Source organism: Schistocerca gregaria, chromosome 4 (assembly GCF_023897955.1).
Source record: "Schistocerca gregaria isolate iqSchGreg1 chromosome 4, iqSchGreg1.2, whole genome shotgun sequence".
Lineage (NCBI taxonomy): Eukaryota > Metazoa > Arthropoda > Insecta > Orthoptera > Acrididae > Schistocerca > Schistocerca gregaria.
The window spans coordinates 88872589-88895497 of NC_064923.1; positions in this window are offsets into that span (position 1 = coordinate 88872589).

A 22909-nucleotide genomic window follows, 5' to 3' on the forward strand; every position below is an offset into this window, starting at 1 on the left:
ATGCAAAACGATGCGGCAGCAGCCGCTTCACCGCTAACGCAGCCACAACACGCTGTTGCATCAACTTTTCGACTTTTGATGCTGCACTGGAAAGCTGGACGGAGTGGTCACGCCAATTTGGATTCCATCTCGCCGCCTACAGAATTCAAGGTAACGAGAGGCTGCTTTTTTTGTTATCGTCGGTCGGCGTGACCACATACCGTGTGATAGTCAAATTATTTCCCCGACGCGACGTAGCAACTCTGTCCTACGAAAAAATTTTGTCAGCATTAGATGAATATTTCAAAGAATCAGTCAACGTAGTTGCGAAAAGGTATACCTTCTTTCGTACAAAACGTACGGCAGGCCAGACTAATCGGGAGTGGGTTACAAACTTGCAAGGCCTTACCCTATTGTGCTTTTGAGTGTCAATGTGGACTCCCTTATTCCGATACTATGGTACGTGATGCAATTGCACAGAACGTTTCTGATGTTCGTATAAGGGACATATTTTGAAACTAGTCAATCCATCCCTTCAACAACTGATGGACACATTGTATCGGCAGGACACACTTGACTTTGCTCAGGAATCATTTGAAACTTCGCCAGCAGTGTGTCAGGTTAGCCGGCCCGCCGGGCGAGCTGCACCAAGCAGTAAACAGCCCTCGCGCCCGGCCGCGCCGCTGCTGCCAGGCTCTCAGCCACGTGTGCCGTGCAGGCAAGCAAATGCAGTGATCAAATCATGACCGCGGTGTGGTACTAAATATTCGCGTGAGAATTGCCCGTCACGCCAAGCTATATGCTTTAATTGTAATAAAAAAGGACATGTTCAGAGTGTTTGCCAGAAAAAGCTCAGATCGGAAGCTCAAAACCGTTCCAGGCGCTTTGTTTCGCGCCGGAATCGTAGTCGAACCAAGGATACTCAGGCTCGTGGAACTTCGCCCATGGAAATACATGTAGTTCATTCCACTCCGCCCAGTGCCACTCTCTCTAACAATGACTGTGTTCGTCCCAAAAATAGTGTGCGTCGACATCGCCGGAACTCCCGTCAAGTCGCAAGTGTTTATGTACCAGTGTCAGTTCACGTTGCACGAGACAGTCGCTCTTGTCGAAAGCAGGACAATAAACTTTTTGTCGACTTGGACATTAACGGCAAAGTGATACCATTTCAGCTCGATACCGGAGCTGCAGTTTCACTGATCAATCAAGACACTTACAAACTGCTGGGCACACCTCCGTTGCATGCCGCAAATGTTAAGTAGTTATTCAGGTCAAGGTATCCCTGTGTTAGGACAGTGCAGCCTTCTTGCAACATACAAAGGACAAACAAAACTTGTCATTTTACGTCCTTCGTTCTTCTTCTGCAGTGAACTTGTTTGGTTTCGATTTATTTCAGTTGTTCAACTTGTCTATAGTAAATCAGGTCCTATCAGTGAACCAGACTGTGCATTCAGACAGTGTTTCTCGTCTATGTGAAGAATTTGCAGACATTTTTGCACCGGGCCTCGGTTGCGCTAAGAACTATATAGCACATTTGGAACTGAAAGTAACAACCGAAATTTTTCAGAGCGTGCAATGTTCCCCACGCATTGCGTGATGAGGTCGCAAAAACATTCCACGATTTGGAATTACAAGGTGTGATTGAACGTGTGCAGGCTTCTCTCTGGGCATCACCCTTAGTAAATTTGCCAAAACATTCTGGCAAATTGAGACTTTGTGTGGACTTCAAGGCAACAGTGAATCCACAGCTAGTGATTGCAACTCTTCCTTTACCCCGCCCGGAAGATCTTTTTGACAAACTGTGCCCGGGTAATTATTTTTCGAAGTTGGACCTCGCAGATGCGTACTTGCAAATACAGGTGGGCAAAGAATCCCAGCGCGTTTTGGTGGTTAACACGCATCTTGGTCTGTATAGCCATTCGGGTGTGCATCCGCCCCTGCATTGTTTCAGCAATATCTACAAACTGTTTGTGCGTCGGTCCCTACTGCAGCAAATTATCTCGACGATATTGTGATCTCTGAAAAGACGGAAGAAGAACATTTGGCCAATCTCAGAACATTATTTCAGGTCTTGCGGCAAAATGGCCTTCGCTTGCGGAAGGACAAATGTGTGTTTTTTGCTCGGGACTTGCCATACTTGGGACATGTACTCAATGCCCAAGGGATACATCCCAGTCCCACGCACCTTCGTGTCATACAAGACTTGCCGTCGCCGCAGAAAATGAAGCACCAACAGAGTGTGCTGGGAAAAATTACGTATTATACCAGCCACGTGCCGCATGTCTCTTCCATTTGAGCTCCGCTTCATCGCTTACGCCGTAAGGGTGTTCCGTTCGTCTGGACGACGGAATGCGAACGCGCCTTTCGCCAGTTGAAATCGGCGTTGCTTTCCAATACTTGCCTTACGCCATTCGATCCCCAGAAGCCCCTCTTGTTGATGGTGGATGCATCGGATTTCGGGATCGGTGCTGTGCTTGCGCACAAAGATGGATCGCACGATCGCCCTATTGCCTTTGCGTCCAAATTGCTCTCGTCTGCTCAAAGAAATTCACAGATCGAGAAAAACGCATTGGCTCTCGTATTTGCTGTTACAAAGTTTCATGATTTCTTGTATGGTCGTCACTTTACCATAATCACAGACCGCAAACCTTTGACATCGCTTTTTCATCCGACCAAACCTGTACCTCCACGTACAGCGCAGAAATTCATTCGCTGGGCTATTTTCCTCTCGCAGTACCGCTGCGACATCTTGTATCGGTCCACTGCTAAGCACGGAAACGCCGATGCGTTGTCCCGCTTGCCTGTTGCTGAGGATAGGGCATTCGATTCTTCCGAACTTGCTTGCATGTTCATTGATGCGGAAACGGATGACGTGTCGCATCGTTTCCGGTTGATTTTCGTCGTGTAGCTATAGCCACAGCTGCCGACCCTGTACTTGCTCCCGTTCTGCGTTTTGTTGCTACGCAATCGCCCTTGTCAAAGTCACGGATCGGGAGCCGTTGGTTCGCCGATTTTTTGCTCACAAGGAGAGACTTTTTGTACGACGTGGTGTTTTGCTGTTGCGTTCTGATAATGATCAGTCCAGGGTTGTGGTACCACGTTCGTTACAGTCCTCTGTCTTACAGCTTCTCCATCAAGGACAATGGGGTATAGTGAGAACGAAACAACTTGCTTGTCAGCACTGTACTTGGTTCGGAATCGATACCGCGATTACGAATATGTGCTCTTCTTGCATGGTGCGTGCCGAACAACAATCAGCACCACCGCGGAAATTCTTTGCATGGCCAAAAGCCACCTCCCCTTGGCAAAACTTACACATCGATTTTGCTGGTCCATTCTGGAATGCTCGACCGTTGGTTGTGGTAGATTCATTCAGTAATTTTCCTTTTGTTGCCCGGATGTCTTCCACGACGTCATCTGCCACCACCCAAGCGTTATCTGCTATTTTTTGCATTGAAGGTCTTCCACAGACTATTGTTTCCGACAATGGCCCACAATTCATGTCCGCATAATTTCAGTCATTCTGCAAGGCCAATAGTATTCAACATCTGACGTCCGCGCCGTTTTCGCCACTGTCAAACTGTGCTGCGGAACGATTAGTCAGGACTTTCAAGTCACAGATGTTGAAGTTAAGAGTCGCATTCTCGGGAGGCCGCGTGATTGCTCTTTTTGTCCTCGTATCGCTCTCAGCCCCGAGATGGTCGCTCGCCGGCTGAGTTGCTCCACGGTCGTCATTATCGAACGTTGCTGTCTTTGCTACATCCGCCGCATCAGTTTCCTTGCAGCGGCAGACACCTGCTTTTGCTCCAGGCGACGTTGTCTACTATCGCCACTATCGAGGTTCACGGCGTTGGCTCGAAGGGCGCATTCTTCGCTGCCTCGGCAGCGCTATGTATCTGGTTTTGGCGGCCTCTGGTGAGGTGCGTCGGCATCTCAATCAGCTGCCCCTCTGTCGTCGCACGGGATTTGCCACTCGCCGTCTGCTTTCAGCGACGGTGCCGTCCGGTCAGCGCCCCGGGGACCCATCTACAACAAGTAGCGTTTTCATACCTAAAAAAAGGGGACATTGCTGAAGAAACCAGAAAAACGGTTGGGAAACTAACTTAGGCTGAAGTAAAGGAATGATGGGTCACCAGTACGGCAAAATCGGTGAAAACTGGGAAAAGCCATATGTAGTGACCCAGGCTAAGCAGTATGGCACTGCTGTAGATACCGCCAAGGGTTGGAGAAAACTGAGGTTGGGCAATACGTCGTGGGAGGACAAGTCAGAAATACTGGAACATGTCGACAGAGGTCGCGCAAATGGCGAGGAACTAGTATAGGTACATTTTTTTAAAACGAATGTATGAAGCTGTTACATAAACACGAGTGTCTAGATATAAGAAATAGAGCGTAGGTAATATAGTAGTAAACCCATTGTATACAGGGTGGTCCATTGACAGTGACCGGGCTAAATAACCCACGAAATAAGTGTCAAACGAAAAAACTACAAAGAACGAAACTAGTCTAGCTTGAAGGGGGAAACCAGATGGCGCTATGGCTCGCCTGCTATATGGAGCTGCCATAGGTCAAACGGATATCAAATGCGTATTTTTAAATAGGAACCCCCATTTTTATTACACAATCGTGTAGTGCGGTAAAGAAATATGAATGTTTTAGTTGGACCACTTTCTTCGCTTTGGGATAGATGGGGCTGTAATAGGCACAAACGTATAGGGACATGGTATCACGTAACATTCCGCCAGTGCGGACGGTATTTGCTTCGTGATACATTTCCAATGTTAAAATGGACCGTTTACCAATTGCGGAAAAGGTCGATATCGTGTTGATATTTGCCTATTGTGATCAAAATGGCCAACGGGCGTGCGGTATGTATGGTGCTCGGTATCCTGGACGACATCATCCAAGTGATGCAAATGTCCGGACCGTTCGCTGGATAGTTACGTTCTTTAAGGAAACAGGAAGTGTTCAGCACCATGTGAAACGTCAACCACGACCTGCAACAAATGATGATGATCAAGTAGGTGTTTTAGCTGTTGTCTTGACTAATTCACACATTAATAGCAGATAAATTGCGCGAGAATCGGGAATCTCAAAAACAAAATTGTTAACGCTTTCGTGGCCACTTGTTGACAAACTGCCTATTGGCTTCTGTCTCGGATTATTCGGCCGACGTTCATCTAATGATTTTTCTGACGTTTCGCCAGCACGAGTGGCTGGCATTGTCAAAGCTTCACCCTCCATTGCCGGTGGTGAACTGGAGCCGAGCTCGCGGCCGCAGACTGTATGTACCTGGCCGCCAACGTCCGAGGGTCTCTCTGCGGTCATTTCCGGTGCGGTTCTCCTCTTGCTACCTGCGACGGTCGTTCGCTGCTGTACGGGAAGCCAGGATCCGTTTACCTTAAGGCTTTCCTCTTTCTTGTTCAATCTGTTCGCGTGTTTTTGTATTTCTACAGCTTCTCTGAAGAAGCACGTGTGATAGTGCTTCTCTACAGGCAGAACTTCCGTGTCGGAGAATTTTATTACGTGGTCGGTCTCATTCAGTACGTGCTCTGCCACGGCCGATTTCTCCACCTGCTCCAACCTGCAATGTCGCTTATGCTCTTTGATCCTGGTGTTAATGAATCGTCCAGTCATTCCGACATAAACTTTTCCGCATGTGCATGGTATACGGTATATTCCCGACATTGCAAGCTGGTCTCTTTTCTCCTTCGCCGATTTAAGACACTCATTGATCTTCTTTGTCGGTTTGAAAATCGTCTTTACGCCATGTTTGCGCAATATACGGCCGATTCTGTCTGTCCAAGCCACGGCGCATTTCTCGTCCTGCGCCCCCCAGCGGTTGCCGCCCCAGGCCGTCATCCGTTTCGCCTGGCCGCACCGCTGGTTGCCGAACATCTGGCCGTTCACCAGCGGAGGAAGCTCCCCCTCCCGGCCATCTTCACAAGATGGCCGATGAGCCTATAGAACAAATGGACGATGACTGTCCGCCTCCTGCTAGCGGCGGCAGTGCTCGCTCAAAGCAGGGCCCTCAGCGGCCTTCTAGATGACCCCTTCTTGCATCTTCTTCTCACGATGGCACTTATTCACTGGAATATTCGCAGCATTCGCTCCAACCGAGAGAACTTAAAGCTGCTGCCCCGCTCGCACCGTCCGCTCGTCGTAGCCCTCCAGGAAACGAAGCTACGCCCATTGATCAAATTGCCTTCGCACACTACACCTCTGTGCGTTTTGACTTACCCCTGTGGCAGGTATTCCGGCTCATGGAGGGGTTATGTTGCTGGTTCGGGATGATATCTACTATGATCCCATCACATTGCACACCGGCCTGCAGGCAGTTGCCGTCCGCATTACTCTCCCCAATTTTACATTTTCCATCTGTATCGTTTACACTCCATCGTCGTCTGCCGTTACCAGGGCAGACATGCTGCAAATTATTGCTCAGCGCCCTGCACCATTTTTGTTAACTGCAGACTTCAATGCTCACCATCCTCTTTGGGGCTCTCCAGCATCCTGTCCGAGGGGCTCCCTGTTAGCAGACGTTTTCAACCAGCTCAATCTTGTCTGCCTCAATACTGGCGCCCCTACTTTCCTTTCAGACACCTCTCACACCTATTCCCATTTAGACCTCTCTGTATGTACTACCCAACTTGCACGCCGGTTTGAGCGGTATGCGCTTTCTGATACATATTCGAGCGATCACTTCCCGTGTGTTATCCATCTCCTGCATCATACCCCCTCTCCGTGCTCAACTAGTTGGAACATCTACAAAGCAGGCTGGGGGCTCTTCACTTCCAGGGCGACCTTTCAGGATCAAACCTTCACAAGCTGCGATAATCAGGCCGCACACCTCACGGAAGTCATTCTCACTGCTGCTGAATATTCCATCCCTCACACTACTTCTCCACGCCGTGTACTGGTCCCCCGGTGGACCGCAGCATGTAGAGATGCCTTACGTGCTCGTCGACGTGCTTTACGCACCTTTAAACGCCACCCTACAGTGGCGAATTGTATCAATTACAAACGATTATGTGCGCAGTGTCATCGTATTTTTTAAAAAAGCAAGAAAGCCAGCTGGGCTGCTTTCACAAGCACCTTCAACAGTTTTACTCCTTCTGTTGTCTGGGGTAGCCTGCGCCGGCTATCTGGCTCTAAGGTCCACTCACCAGTTTCTGGCTTGACGGTCGCGATTGACGTCCTTGTGGCCCCTGAGGATGTCTCCAATGCCTTCGGCCGCTTTTTCGCAGAGGTTTCGAGCTCCACTCATTACCCCCTGCCTTCCTCCCCCGAAAACAGGCAGAGGAGGCTCGGCCACCTAATTTCCACTCCTCGAATTGTGAAAACAATGCCCCATTCACCATGCGGGAACTCAAAAATGCACTTGCCCGGCCACGGTCCTGCGCTCCGGGGCCTGATTCTATTCATATTCAGATGCTGAAGAACCTTTCTCCTGCGGGTAAAGGCTTCCTTCTTCGTACTTACAATCGCATCTGGATTGAGGGACATGTTCCCGCATGCTGGCGCGAGTCTATTGTTGTACCGATTCCTAAGCCGGGGAAGGACAAGCACTTGCCTTCCAGTTATCGACCCATCTCGCTTACCAGCTGTGTCTGTAAGGTGATGGAGCGAATGGTTAACTCTCGTTTGGTTTGGCTGCTCGAATCTCGACGCCTACTTACCAATGTACAATGTGGATTTCGTAGGCGCCGCTCTCCTGTTGACCATCTGGTTACCTTGTCGACCTTCATTATGAATAACTTCTTGCGGAAGCGCCCGACCGCGGCTGTGTTCTTTGATTTGGAGAAGGCTTACGACACCTTTTGGAGGGCGGGCATTCTTCGCACCATGCATACCAGGGGCTTTCGCGGTCGTCTCCCTCTTTTTATTCGTTCCTTTTTAATGGATCGACAGTTCAGGGTACGTGTGAGTTCTGTCCTGTCAGACACCTTTCGCCAGGAGAATGGGGTGCCACAGGGCTCCATTTTGAGCGTCGCTCTCTTCGCCATAGCGATCAATCCAATAATGGATTGCCTCCCAGATGATGTATCAGGCTCCCTTTTCATGGACGATTTTACCATCTATTGCAGCGCGCAGTGTACATGTTTCCTGGAGTGCTATCTTCAGCATTATCTTGACCGTCTTTACTCCTGGAGTGTCGCCAATGGCTTCCGTTTTTCTGCCGAGAAAACGGTCCCGTTGCTCTCCCATTCGTGGAGACAACAAAATTTTTAGGTCTTACATTTGACAGGAAACTTAGTTGGTCTCCACATGTGTCATATTTGGCTGCCCGTTGTACCCGTTCTCTAAATGTCCTCCGTGTTCTCAGTGGCACGTCGTGGGGAGCGGATCGAACCGTCCTACTTCGCCTATATCCGCTCCAAGCCGGATTATGGGTGCTTTGTATACTCCTCTGCACGGCTGTCCATCTTACGCCGCCTCAACTCCATACAACATCGGGGTTTACGTCTTGCGATCGGAGCGTTTTATACTAGTCCCGTCGAGAGTCTTCATGCTGAAGCCGGTGAATTGCCACTCACCTACCGGCGCGATATACTGCTTTGTCGTTACGCCTGTCGGCTTCTGTCAATGCCTGACCACCCATCGTATCGTTCCTTTTTTGACGACTCTCTCGACCGTCAATACGGGTTGTATGTCTCTGCCCTGCTACCCCCTGGAGTTCGCTTTCGTCGCCTCCTTCAACACCTTGATTTTTCACTCCCTGCAACCTTTAGAGTGGGCGAGAGCCACACGCCACCTTGGCTCCAGACTCAGGTTCGCGTTCACCTTGACCTCCGCTCGCTCCCAAAGGAGGTTACCCCCGGTTCAGTATATCACTCCCGTTTTGTCGAACTTCGTTCGAAGTTCATTAATATGACCTTCATTTATACAGATGGCTCTAAGACCAATGACGGGGTCGGTTGTTCTTTTATTGTCGGGGCACAAAGTTTCAAATACCGGCTACATGGCCATAGTTCGGTCTTCACAGCTGAGCTCTTTGCCCTCTACCAGGCTGTTCTTTACGTCTGCCGCCACCGACATACTGCTTATGTCATCTGCTCCGATTCTCTGAGCGCCATCCAGAGCCTCAGTGATCCGTATCCGGTTCACCCTTTCGTGCACCGGATCCAACGCTCTCTTCAGCAGCTGGTGGGCGACGGGTCCCCAGTTAGCTTTATGTGGGTTCCCGGCCATGACGGTATCCCTGGGAACGAAGCTGCAGATGCCGCGGCCAAGGCTGCGGTCCTCCAGCCTCGGACGGTTTCTTGTTGTGTCCCTTCATCAGATTGTAGCACGGTCATTTGTCGGCGCATTTTATCGCTGTGGCATGCCGATTGGGCTGCACTTAGGGACAACAAGCTTCGGGCCTTGAAACCTCTTCCCGTAGCTTGGACGTCCTCCTCACGTCCTTCTTGGCGGGAGGAGGTCGTTTTGGTGGTGGTGGTGGTGGTTAGTGTTTAACGTCCCGTCGACAACGAGGTCATTAGAGACGGAGCGGAAGCTCAGGTTAGGGAAGGATTGGGAAGGAAATCGGCCGTACCCTTCCAAAGGAACCATCCCGGCATTGGCCTGAAACGATTTAGGGAAATCACGGAAAACCTAAATCAGGATGGCCGGAGACGGGATTGAACCGTCGTCCTCCCGAATGCGAGTCCAGTGTGCTAACCACTGCGCCACCTCGCTCGGTGGGTCGTTTTGGCCCGGCTACGAATTGGACACTGCCATTTCAGCCATCGCCATCTGCTGACGGCAGCGCCGGCGCCGTTCTGTCCATGTGGGCAATTGCTGACGGTCCGCCACATTTTAACGTCCTGTCCGGATTTTACTACGCTGCGTCTTGATCTTGGCCTGCCATGTACTCTGGATGCCATTTTAGCGGATGACCCAGGAGCTGCTTGCTGCTCGCGTTCTTCGTTTTATCAACTTGACACACCTGTCTAAGGACGTTTGATTATGCTGTAGTTTTTTAATCATATGCCTGTTAATACGTCTTTAATAGTGTTGTCCCTTTTAGTTGCTGTTTTAACCTTGTGCCTCGCGGTACATTCCTAAATTAGTCAGGGTGCGAATGACCATTGTAGTTGTGCGCCCTAAAACCACACACACAAAAAAAAAAAAAAAAAAAAAATAGGTGATCACGCTGTAGCGTCCTGCGTTCTCAGAAATGATAAGTTCACAAAGGTACATGTATCACATTGGAACAACCGAAATAAAATGTTCAAATGTACCTGCATTCTGTATTTTAATTTAAAAAACCTACCTGTTACCAACTGTTCATGTAAAATTGTGAGCCATATATTTGTGACTATTACAGCGCCATCTATCACAAAGCGAAAAAAGTGGTCCAACTAAAACGTTCATATTTCTTTACGTACTACACGAATATGTAATAAAAAATGAGGGTTACTATTTAAAAAAAAGAGTTGATATCCGTTTGACCTATGGCAGTGCCATGTAGCGGGCCAACCATAGCGCCATCTGGTTTCCTCCTTCAAGCTAGACTAGTTTGGTTTTTTGTAGTTTTTTCTTTGACGCTTATTTCGTGAGATATTTAGCTCGGTCACGATCAATAGACCGCCCTGTATACATAGATGAAATTACGGCAATTCTGTAGGAATAAAATCATTTAAAATTATTTTGATGAAATAGCGTTGTCAGAATTAGAAAATGGCCATAAAATAGATAAAATTTATTAAAAATTCGTAAGCCCAATGGGTATTATAAGTGAAAGGCACTAAAAGGGGACCCCTAAATACTCATAGGATGTGAGTAGTAGGGCAATGGCCGCATCATCCCACTCTGCACTGTTCTCAAATCTATCCAAGATGGCGGCCATAGATGGGGCAATGTCACACTGATGTCATGGTGGGTGGTTCAGATGTTGGTAGGAAAACAGGGCAACTGGGTCACCCTGACAGTCCTAACTTCATCCCCCTCCCTTCTTGACCTACTCCCCTCCCCTCCCCTCTGCCCCACCCCCTCATTTGGAAATTGGTGGGAAAAGGATTCAGCCTGCTCTGGGCTGCTGAATAGGATTGACGGTAATCTTTATTTTGTATGCAGTGCAGTATATTGTTTATTTAAACAATTTGAGTTATCATTAACCAAGCACTAGACAGTCGCTCTATCCAATGAGTTCACCTTGAGGTCTGGAGTCCAAGTGACATAGGTCACAAAACCGCTATTAGTCATCCTGCCCTCTGCCTCCAGTGACGTAGTCAAAGATGATGCCTCAGGAAAAAATGATGGGAAATTCTCGGAGTCCGCACTGAGCTTCCAGAGAAGACAGACGTAATTGTTTACTGTGTGCAATGTGTTGAGTGGATGAGATGTCTGTGGTAGAGAAGCAGAAGTTTAATGGGTATATTAGCTATAATCATGCAGCTGAGGACTGTGTCCATAGCCACTTGCACCAAGCTTGAAAAGCATATTTGGCAAATGCATGAAGAAGACAAATACATTTCATCAAATAATGAAGATACAGGAGGATGGGGCTAAGCTACACTTCGCTACTCAAGCTAATAAACGCATGTGCTGTAACTGTAGATCATTCCATAAAAGTCCAGTCAGTTTACCAAAGCACAAGAGGCAAGACATTCACCCACACTGGGGCAAGTGTTCATGGCATGAACACGGCGGCCACAGGGCGTCCAGGTGCTAAGCACTACCTGTCACTTTAGAAATACCTGCAGCCTTCCTCCCTCTCATCCCTGGTGCACAGACACCCCTTGCCCCTTGTTGTTGAACATGAACTGCCTCAGGAGTTATGAAATCTTGTGTCTAAGCAATGTGACGAATATTGTCATTTACATATCTTGGATATGTCACAGGAACTAAATGTACCACTGCACAAAGAGAGAGAGAGAGAGAGAGCTTTGTAGATAATGCAAGAATATTTTAACAATTTGCGATGTAATTACACGGTTTATTCCGAAGAATACCACCATTACACTTGAACACGGACTTTGAAAAGATCGCTAGACACTTGTGAAACCTTCCTGAAACAATTTGCGTGCTTTTGTGGGAAGTATCAGATTCTCCTCTTGTCCTTGCGGACGAGCTGCTTCAGGAGTTATCAAATACAGTTGAATATGTCTCTAAATACACTTTCAAAAAGACTGCTGCAAAGTAGTTTGCTATAGTTTTGCGATATATGCCGCCACACTTGAACAAAGGCTGTAAAAAACATCGCAGCACGTTTTGGTACACATTTGTTAAACCTCTCACTCTTCCACACTGAGACGCTTCACACGATTTTTTGGGAAGTAGATCCCAAAACCAATACCAGCTGCAATATCTGATTTTACACGCTCTGGTATCCAGGTCCAACAATTTGGAGAGCTCACCAGAAGGCATGGACATAGCTGAGAGCCTCTGGGTAATGCTGCTATAATCAATGAGCGCTGCTGTTACCACGACAGTGCTGTGCATAGACCATGCCGGCCTATCAGCGCTCACAGTGGTCCCTGCAGCGCAGGGGCTCAGAAGCATCCTGTGGGTTAGATTCATATACCTTCCAAGCCAGAAGATTTTCACTGCTTGGGAGTCTTTCAAGACCAAAATCGACGTTTTGGAAGCTTCCCCCTATCGCCTGCTGCTACTGTCCATCACTGCCCACTGCCCACTGCTGGTGTACATCGCTGCCTGCAGGTGCCTGTCACCAGATGCTGCTGGAGTCCATCGCCTTCGCCACTGTTGTCCTTTGTCACTGCTGCCACCTCCTCCACCGCCTCTGCCGCCGTCGCCATCCTGTCCTTCCATCCCTGTCTCCTTGTTAACCTCATCTTTGTAATCTCTCTCTGCCTCAGTGACACCTGTCGCCAGTAGGCCTCTGCACAGTCCACCTTGGACAACCACACCACCACAATCATTTACACCTCCCCTTCCACTACCATCACCATTACCTCATGGAATACCTCCTCTGGGCTTCCCTCCTATGCACTACCCATCCTCGTCTCCTCCCCTTCCATCTCTTCCCCTGCACTATATCTCCATCTGTATATTGCTCCTGCTCCCACTCCCACATATGCTCCAGCTCCCACTCCTCCCGCCACCACCCATTGGGACGACTTTCCCCTACTCCTCACTAGGCCTGCTACGACCACCCCCGTTTTCCCCGCCCATGTCATCGCCTACTGTGCCACAGTCACCACCAGAGAGCAGTTAACCTCACATCCAAGTGACTCGACCTCCCACAAGGAGCTTGCCTCCTGACCCTCACTCCTCCTTGCAGGCCACCCCCTCCAAAAAACTCCCCAAACACACAAATGCCAACCTCACCTTCACCCCCTCCTCCAAGATACCACAACCCAACCCTCTTCCTTTTGATACCCCTTCTCTCCCAGCCCCCTTCATACATCTGTCCTTTGTAACCCTCATCCCAAATTCCTCGATGCTTGAACCCTCACACTAGAAATATGCAAGTATGTCCCCTGTGCTCTCAATGTTCAGCTTGTCCCCCACAGAGACTCCATCCTTATCAAGTCCTCCTCTCCATCATTCTACACTGACCTACATTGCATACTTACCTGTGTAATTACAATTGAAAGAAAAAACCTTTGGTCACTATTTTTAACACGTTAACCTGGTTTCAACACTGATAGGAGTCTTCTTCAGAATTTAAAATAAATAATGGTCTATATTCTATAATATGGTCACAGAATGACTAAAAAAGTATGATAAGGTATACAGAATCATCCGTACTTCAGTCTCTGAATGTGCAGCCATGTACAAAATTTTACCTGTGTAATTTTTGGTCCCCATGCGTCTCTGACCTTTCCTTAATTTCTCCTCAGCCTATCAGCCCAAACCTCCTCGTCGTCCTCCATCTCCCACCGCCCATGATCACAGAGGTGGAGGTGTTGGCGGAAATGAATGACTACTCCGCCCTGGAAATTATCTCAGCCTGACGAATCCACACTGATTCTGGCCCTACCTTCCTGATGTGCATGTTTACTGAATCTGTCACCTCTATTGATAACCTCCTCACTCAGGGAGCCCTGATTTTTACCTGTCGCCACCCCACCGACCCCTTCTATAGCCCTCCTCTATTTTACCACTGCCAATGATGTCTCTTCTACAACGATCACCTCAGTCCAAAACTGCAAAAACCTCCCCACCTAACCCCAGTGTAAAGCTTCCCACTTCCTAAAACAGTGTCCTGACAGTGCCTTTTCTCCTTCCTACAACACCTGCAATACATCCCGCACCATCTACTCCTACAAATGCCACACCCCTCTCACCATCCCCAAGCTTACCATCTCCATTCTCCTCATCAATCAGCCCACCCATCCTAACAATTTCCTCAAGCCATCCCCCATGAACGAAGACATATTCCTTCCATTTGAATCCCTACGCCACCTACTCCCACAACCTGGCCCATTTGACCTTTACACACCTCGACACCTTTGCTTAACGCTCTCTCCTCCTCCCTCTGCTCCCTATCCCCCACCTCACCCAAGTATGCCAAAAGTATTATCTACTCTACCAAAAGATCTGCTCCTTCCCCGCTAACAAATACCTCTTGATGCTTACCCTGTTGCAGCCCCATATAGACTGCTTCATGCTTAATAAAACTTTCCTAGAACCTCATGTCCTCACCTATCCATATCTTCTTCACTGCACCAACAATCCCCTTCCCCTAGTGTGAGGTCGGGTTGCTATTAGCCACCTCAATCATATACCTGTCCAGCCACAATCCCCACTCAATGACCCAACTGGACACATTATCAAAAGCTGTGACATCCAGCATCTTTTCTTCCTCTCACTGTCACCAGTGCAACAATCTGTATCTGTCAAGCAAATCCTCTCCCCCACAATTTCATCTTCCATGTTGAGTGCACCTTCTCTACTTATGTGGTTGCCACAGAACTCAACATCCACAGCTACAACTCTGCCACCCTTCAGTGGTGGCATCAGTTCCTTGCCACTCTCCAAGGTGATCTTGTTCCTCTCCCCCACAGACAACCCATCCTGAAAGTGACTCCATCCTCGTTGTCATCCTTGCTTTCCCCAACGTCCACGGCGGAAATTGGTAGTGACCACCTCCCAGCCCTTCTCACCATCTCCTCAGCCCATCGCCCACCTCTTGCCTCCTGCCCTGCTGCCCCTCCAAAGATCGTCCATGATTGCTGCTGAGCTGACTGGGTTGCCTACTGGGAATCCATTGCCACTGTTTGAAAGCCACCCACGTACGTTTAAACATCCTGCTGACGTCACCCATGCATCATTCTTCCTCCAGCAGACCATCACTGACGCTGTGGACGCATATGTTCCTACCAAAATTATCCACCCTCACGGCCCTACTCTTCCTCCACAGGCCATCCTTATTCTCCACGAATCCCGCAGCCTCTACCACTCCTTCCTCTGCACCCGTGACCATGATACACTCCTCCACCACTGGCGATTACGAGATATACAGCCTCTTAACACCACAGAAACTCCAGGACATGCCATCCTCCCTATCAACTCCACCAAAAACTGACCTGCCTTCCACCACCTCACTGGTAGCCATCCTTCCCCACATTACCCCCTTCTCTATGACAACTGACCCCTGACAACCTCAGTAAGGCTCATCATTTTGCTTCCCAACTTTGTGAGGTCTTCTCCATTCCCAACGATCCCCACTTCGATTACTCCATCTTCCCCACTGTCCTTGAATGCACTGATACCTCTGCCCCACCATTCACCCACAGTTTCCAGTATTTGGGCCAGTTATCCCCCTCAGATTTAAATGCTCTCATTATAGCACATGACATCAAAGTCATCCTGCAGTCCAAACACATAACACCTCTGTCATCTCAAGAAATTCCCCCCCCCCTCCCACCTTCGTGGCTGTCCTTACTACCTTGTATAACATCGTCCTCCCCACCAGCTTTTACCCCAATCTGTGGAAGACTTCTCACACCCTGTTGTTCCTTAGCACCAACAAATCCCCTTTTGATACCAACTCCTATGGTCCCATCTGCCTGACCTCCATGTTCAGTGAAATCTTAGTGTCCATCCTCTCCCAACATATTCGTCACCACCTCAAACAGCACCACCTCCTTCCAGACCACCTTCTCTGCCAATGGCCAGCTCCTTAACCGTACCAATCTTCTTTCCCTCCAACATAACTCATATTGTTCCACTATTTTTGTTTCCCTTGACCTCCAGATCGCTTATGACTGTGCATGGCATCCCATGCTGCTTTTTAAAGTACAGACATACTACCATCCTATAGATTTCCTCCGTCTCGTTGCTCTCTTCCTCTCCTGTCGTCCTTCCTGTGTCACTATTCACAATACCAACTCCTGTACAGTTTATCCCACTACCTCCTGTATACTGCAGATATACCCAAACCTCCCCTACCTGTTCACCTCCTCCAATTTGCTGATGACACCGCCGTTGTAGCCCTTCAACAGTCCCAACATACCATTCAAATCCATCTCAACCAGTTCACCGTCTGGTGGCTCCTTCGCATCAACCTTTCTCAGACACAGGCAATCATAATGTGATGCACCACCCCCTCCTTCTAGCTCCACGATTTTTTCTTATCATTTATGGTCGTCCTATCCACTACACTCTTTCCCTGCAAATACCTTGGCCTCCCCCTCAATTGTCACCTTACCTGTACTGCCCATCTCCTTATGATCCAACACAAAGCCCACAATAGACTCCACCTCCTCAAACTCCTGTCGGGCCGGACATGGGGACATGCATCCTTCCACCATCCTTCACAGCTGCAAATCCTTGATCCATCCCATCGTTATCTATGTCAGCGTCGCCTGCATTTCTGTCCCACTCAGATTCTATAAAGCCCTCCAAATGCTTGAACACCATGCACTCCCCCTCACTTTTCGTATGTCTCTCCCATCCCCACACAGTTAATATATGACTTCTTCCCCTTCCCACATCTCCTTTTCCTCAAACACACCTGAAGCCTGTACATCTTCTGCAAACTTGGTCCCCATCACCCCCTGGTGACTCCTATCATCTCTACCCCCTGCCTGATACTGCGCCTTTTGTGTCCCACCCTCATCTCCACATTTCATCTCCTTTACCGATGCAACTTCCAGCACCTTTCCCTCCCAGATGGTGAGCTTCACACTGATATCTTCCCTCTTACCAACTCTAGCCCCACCTTCCCCCCCTCCCCATGGCTTCCTCTCCATTTTCACTTCCCCTGAGCGGTTTCCTCCCTCCTACACCCCTACCTTTTCAGTGAACTTTCGAGTCTCTGCACTCTCTCCTGGCTTTCTCCCTTCCACCCAGCCCGTCTTCTGTTCCTTGGTGTGCCACCCTACCATATTTCTTCATGCCCTCCTCTCTAGATCCCCTCCGTCCCCTCCTCTGCCTACTCTTCTCTCGTCTCTGGCCTCCCCTTCCTCGCAAGTTCCTCCTGGCAATTTTAAGTTTTGTCGTATGTTGTAAGTCTCGTGCAGTGCTTTTGGAGTGCTGTAGTTCTGGTGTGGACTTTTAATACTGTGGCCTACTTTTATCTTGTGCTTGTGACTCCGAAGACTTTGACGTGCCACGCACATTGTCAAATGCATTTTTGTTTTTATGTAGGCCTTTTTTAACTATGTCCCACAATGAATGGTTCCATGTCAGTGTATTTTTAACCCCCATTGTCTCCCTCCTTATAGTGTTCTTGTATTCCCCTTTTTCATCGCCTTATTTTATGTTTCGTTCTTAATAACTGTTATGCCTCTTGGCTGAAGAGCGGCGTATTGTGTCGCTGACAGCCTTCGACTGCCCATACGGGACAGAATGAAATAACAATAAAAGAAAGAAAGAGGCTCAGAAGTCAGTGGTGTTCGGACAGCACTCTTATATCATACTTCGTACGGCTCGTCGTCTGGTTCTTGATCTTGCTGCGTGTATGTTCATGGTTTGGCTCCCTCTTCGGACATGCCATACTCTCGTATCTGTCCACAGAAGTTGTTGTCCACAGCTGTTGTCTTTCTGTGGCTTTGGCGACTCACCGTCGACGCCATCGGCCAGTCGACCTTCCTCCCTTGATCGTGTCGGATTCCGGTTACTAGACACACCAAAACGACGATACATGGAGTCGAAATAAATATCTCTGTAATTCTAAACTGGACGTTCACCACTTTCGAATTTTAGCCGCTTGTTTGAAGGCACTGCCAGAGAGAGAAAAATTTCTGAGTCCTACAGCTGCAATGGTGTTCATCTCTTTTCTGAAAACATTTAGTTCATATTTGCTGCTGGTGTCAGGGATGTCAAGGCTCTTATTTTTTATTTTCCTCGCTTCTCGAAGCACGCAAGTGTCTAATCACAGGCGGGAAGTTCAGAACAATTACGTAACAAAAAGATCATGAACCCCGCAACAAATCGTGGAAAAAATATAAACAGAATTCGAAGCACTGTTTATACACGAGAAAAATGGCTGGAACTTTTGGCGAATTTTCGATGACCTACAACTGATGGTCTGATCTTATAAAGCCGCATTGGCGTGCTGGCACAGAATCCCACTTGTTCGAAACATAGGAAGCTGGTATGGTTGGACTTGCCTCTGAAGACACGAACAAGGAATACATCATGTCACTCTCAGAAGGCACACCGTAGGTACCTTGACCTAATTCATCGCTGGAAGACCTGATTCGGCGGCCGGCCGCGGTGGTCTAGCGGTTCTAGGCGCTCAGTCCGGAACCGTGCGACTGCTACGGTCACAGGTTCGAATCCTGCCTCGGGCATGGATATGAGTGATGTCCTTGGGTTAGTTAGGTTTAAGTAGTTTTAAGTTCTAGGGGACTGATGACCACAGATGTTAAGTCCCATAGTGCTCAGAGCCATTTGAACCTGATTGGCACTCTCTCTAAACTATCGAAGATTTATGCGACGTATTCCATACCCCTGCCACATCTTGTGAGGTTACAACTCCCTATAGCCAACAGTAATGAAAATATGAGCGCTCGAAACGGTGAATGCCCGCATCGCGATTCGGCGAGTATCGCAAAATTTTCAAACGCTCATAGCCAGAGATATAATTACTGTAGAACTCTGGTTTGCACTAATCGACAAAGTTTGATATTTTACTTCCTCTGATATGGGGAAATTTGTGTTTTTAGAGAACAGTTTTGTCTCAGAAATGGATAAAAATCGCACACATGCAGACCTGCAAAACGTTTGGTCATATTTTTGAAAGTTTTAGAATTCGAATTTTCCGTCTGCAAAACGTATCTTGGACGATTTCGACTTCAAATAGTGACGTAAGTTCGATTTTATACTTGCAAGTATTTTTAATGGAATTTTGAATCCTCACCACTCCGTGCAATTTGTATAATCTTCTTCAAATGCTCATAGCAGGAGAAATAATTGTCGAAGAGAGCTCTGGTTTGCATTAATCGACAGATCTTGAAATTCTACGTGTTTTGATAGCTCTACCCAATGGTGTTCGACTGTGTTCAGCTCGAGATTCCGAGCGGGCTAATCAACTTCAGTCCGCAGCTCGTGGTCGTGCGGTAGCGTTCTCTCTTCTCGCGCCCGGGTTCCCGAGTTCGATTCCCGGCGGGGTCAGGGATTTTCTCTGCCTCGTGATGACTGGGTGTTGTGTGATGTCTAGGGGACTGATGACCATGGCTGTTAAGTCCCATAGTGCTCAGAGCCATTTGAACCATTTAATCAACTTCAGGTGTGTTATTCTCCAAATACTATTGCCCCACAGATGCTGCTTTGTGACAGGGTACATTGTTCAAAATCAAATGGCTCTAAGCACTATGGGACAACATATGAAATCATCAGTCCCCGAGACAGGATTCGAACCTGCGACCGTAGCATCAGCGCGGTTGCGGACTGAAGCGCCTAGAACCGAACGGCCACAGCGGCAAGCGGTGCATTGTTATGCTGACAGAATCATCGTCCTCTGAACTGTTCCTCTACTGCACTCAGTACAGAGAGCTGTGAATTGCGTTCATATTCTTCAATATTTAGTTATTTTAAGTGTAACATGGGGACCGCACCCTAACCAAGAAAAGGTTACCGTAACACCATCTTCACTACTGGGTCTACACGTGATGACAGGTAAAGGTCTTCAGGCATTTGCCAAATCCAAACCCTGCCATGTAATTGCCGCAGTGTACATGTTGATCCATCAGTCCAGATCAATCGTTTAGTCATCCACTGTCCAGAGTCGTCGTTCGTTACATCACTTCAAGCGTCACGTAACATTGACTACAGAAATACACTGACTAAAAAAAATTTCTGCACCAGAAAATAAGTAATGTAGGGTAATGGTATTTGAGGAAAATGCTATGTAAAATATTTAAGTAATCAACATTACAAGATCATAGGTTTATTTAAGCGCGAGATAAGACATTGCAAATATGAATAGGTTTATTTAAGCGCGAGATAAGACATTGCAAATATGAAACGCTGGTACATCAATAAACGGTGTCACCGCCAGATTGTTGAATGCAAGCGTTCAAATGTGCATGCATTGCGTGTACAAGAGCTGTATGTCAGCTTATGGGGTGGAGTTCCATGCCTCTTGCACTTGGCCGGTCAGTGCAGGGGAGGTTACGGCTGTTTCTGAACGATACTGGAATTGTTGTTCTTGATATTCTATATGTGCTCGATTGGAGACAAATGTGGTAATCGAGCGGGCCAAGGCAACATGTTGACACTCTGTAGAGCATATTGGGCCACAACAGCGGTATGTGGGCGAGCGTAATGCTGTTGGAAAACACCCCCTGGAATGCCGATGTACAAATTTGCAGTCACGGTGCGTGGGATAACCACGAGAGCGCTCCTGCTGTCATACGAAACAGCACCCCAGACCGTTGCTCTAGGTCAGGGCTTCCCAACATTTTCAGCTGGTGGACCCCTTCTTCAGTCGAAAATCCATGGCGGACCCCTAGTCAGTCAAGAGCACAGTAACTTTAAATTACGGAGCTAAACCCATTGGAACTGAAAGCTTAATGCAAGTTCCGTGTTCCCAATGACCGCCCCCCCCCCCCCCCCAGAAGTATCAATAGCCTTTGGTTTAGAAATGATTGAAAACAATTTGAAGGTCAAAAATCGACTTATGAAATAGGTAGTCCACTGACAAAGCAAGTTTAACCCTAGAACGGTCGGGCTGGATCTGTGAGACACACTGGTTTTTGTTTCACTGAATTTATATTCTTATAGTTGCTGATTTGACATGAGTGCCCTTCTCCCTTCCTGAAACATCCGAGAGAAAGCATTATTGTCGTGAATAAGGTTTTTCTTTGTTTAGACATTGTTTGGCAGTCTTTCAAAAAGCGCGCGGGTCTGTCAGACCCAGCCCGACCGTTTACGTAACTAAATTCTGCTGGTGCTACCCCATTTTTATTTTGGTGTATCATTAACTAGTTATTTTGTGAACTATGTGTGATGTCCTAACACCGAATTATCATTGTCAATAGTCTGCAGTATAACACGGCAAGAGAAAGTCTTTGATGCGGACTCAGACTTCAAAATAAACAATTATCATGACAGCAATAGTGAAATAAGTGGTGATGAAGAGATGATGTTCAGTCATCTGCCGACACCGATGCACCTGCTATTGCTGATTCAAGTACAGCTCCTCTAGCTGACTCAGGTACGTCACCTATACGCTATTACAAAGGAAGGAATGAAGCAACTAAATGGCGAAAAATGTTTCCCACAAAACGTTCGAACAAGAAGTCGCAACATAATTACAATGCAATGACCTGGAAGTATTCGAGCTGCGATGGATGTACATTCACCGGTAGAATCATGGCATTTATTTTTGGCAATGCATTGATTGATACAGTTCTTGAATCAACCAATATCTATATTGATTCAGTTCGAAACAATTATGCAAGTGACCCGAACTTGGCAAGGCCTACCAGTTTTGATGAACTGAAGGCATATTTTGGCCTACTTTACTTAGATGGAACATTGCATGGCGGTAAAATGAATACTGAAGACTTTTGGAATACAGATGGGACAGGAATAGAAATCTTTCGTGCAAGTATGTCACTGAAGAGGTTCAGATTTTTGACTCGTTGTATCAGGTTCGACAACTTCCATACAAGGGAAGAAAGAAAAGCAAAAGATAATCTTGCTGCCATAAGAACCATTCTTGATATGTTTGTCTCTAACTGAAAAGCATATTCTGTTCCGTCATAAAACGTTACATTGGACGAAATGCTCGTTCCATACAGAGGGAGGTGCAGGTTCAGGATGTATATCCCAAATAAACATGCCAAGTATGGGATCCAAGTCTTCGTCCTGGCTTGTTCTAAAACGTACTACGTAAAACACTTGTAAGTTTATGCAGGGGCACAACCCCAAGGACCGTACAAAGTCAGTAATAAGGCAGATGATGTTGTTTTCCGTCTTGTAGACCCAGTAAAAGGGTCTGGAAGAAATCTGATGATAGACAATTTGTTTACTTCTTACCCAATCGTCAAGAAACTATTACAAGAAAAAAATATTACTGTTGCTGGTACGTTAAAAAATGTCTGAAATTACGTTTTACTTTTTACCCAAAAAGTCTAAAGAAGAGTACTCAAGTATGTTGGGATTTCGGGAAGATGTCACATTGCTTTCATATGTACCAAAACGGAACAAATCAGTACTCCTTTTGTCGTTAGTGCACCATGATGATGAAACTGACAGTGACCGCAGTGGAAAGAAACAAGCAAGTATAATAACGTACTACAACAAAACAAAGGGCGGCGTAGACGTCCCTGATGCTATGTGTGGTGAATATACTGCTGCTAGAGGGACAAGACGGTGGCCTCTGTGTCTCTTTTTTCACTTGTTGGGCATTGCAGCTCTCAGTGGCTACATTGTGTTCAAAGCCAACAAAAATGTATCAGTTAAACGAGAATACCTCAGAACACTAGGAAAGTGTCTCATAACACCATGTTTGACAATGCGCGCAACCCAGCCAAACCTCCCGCGTGATATTCGCCGGCTAGCCTCTAACCTCTCCAGT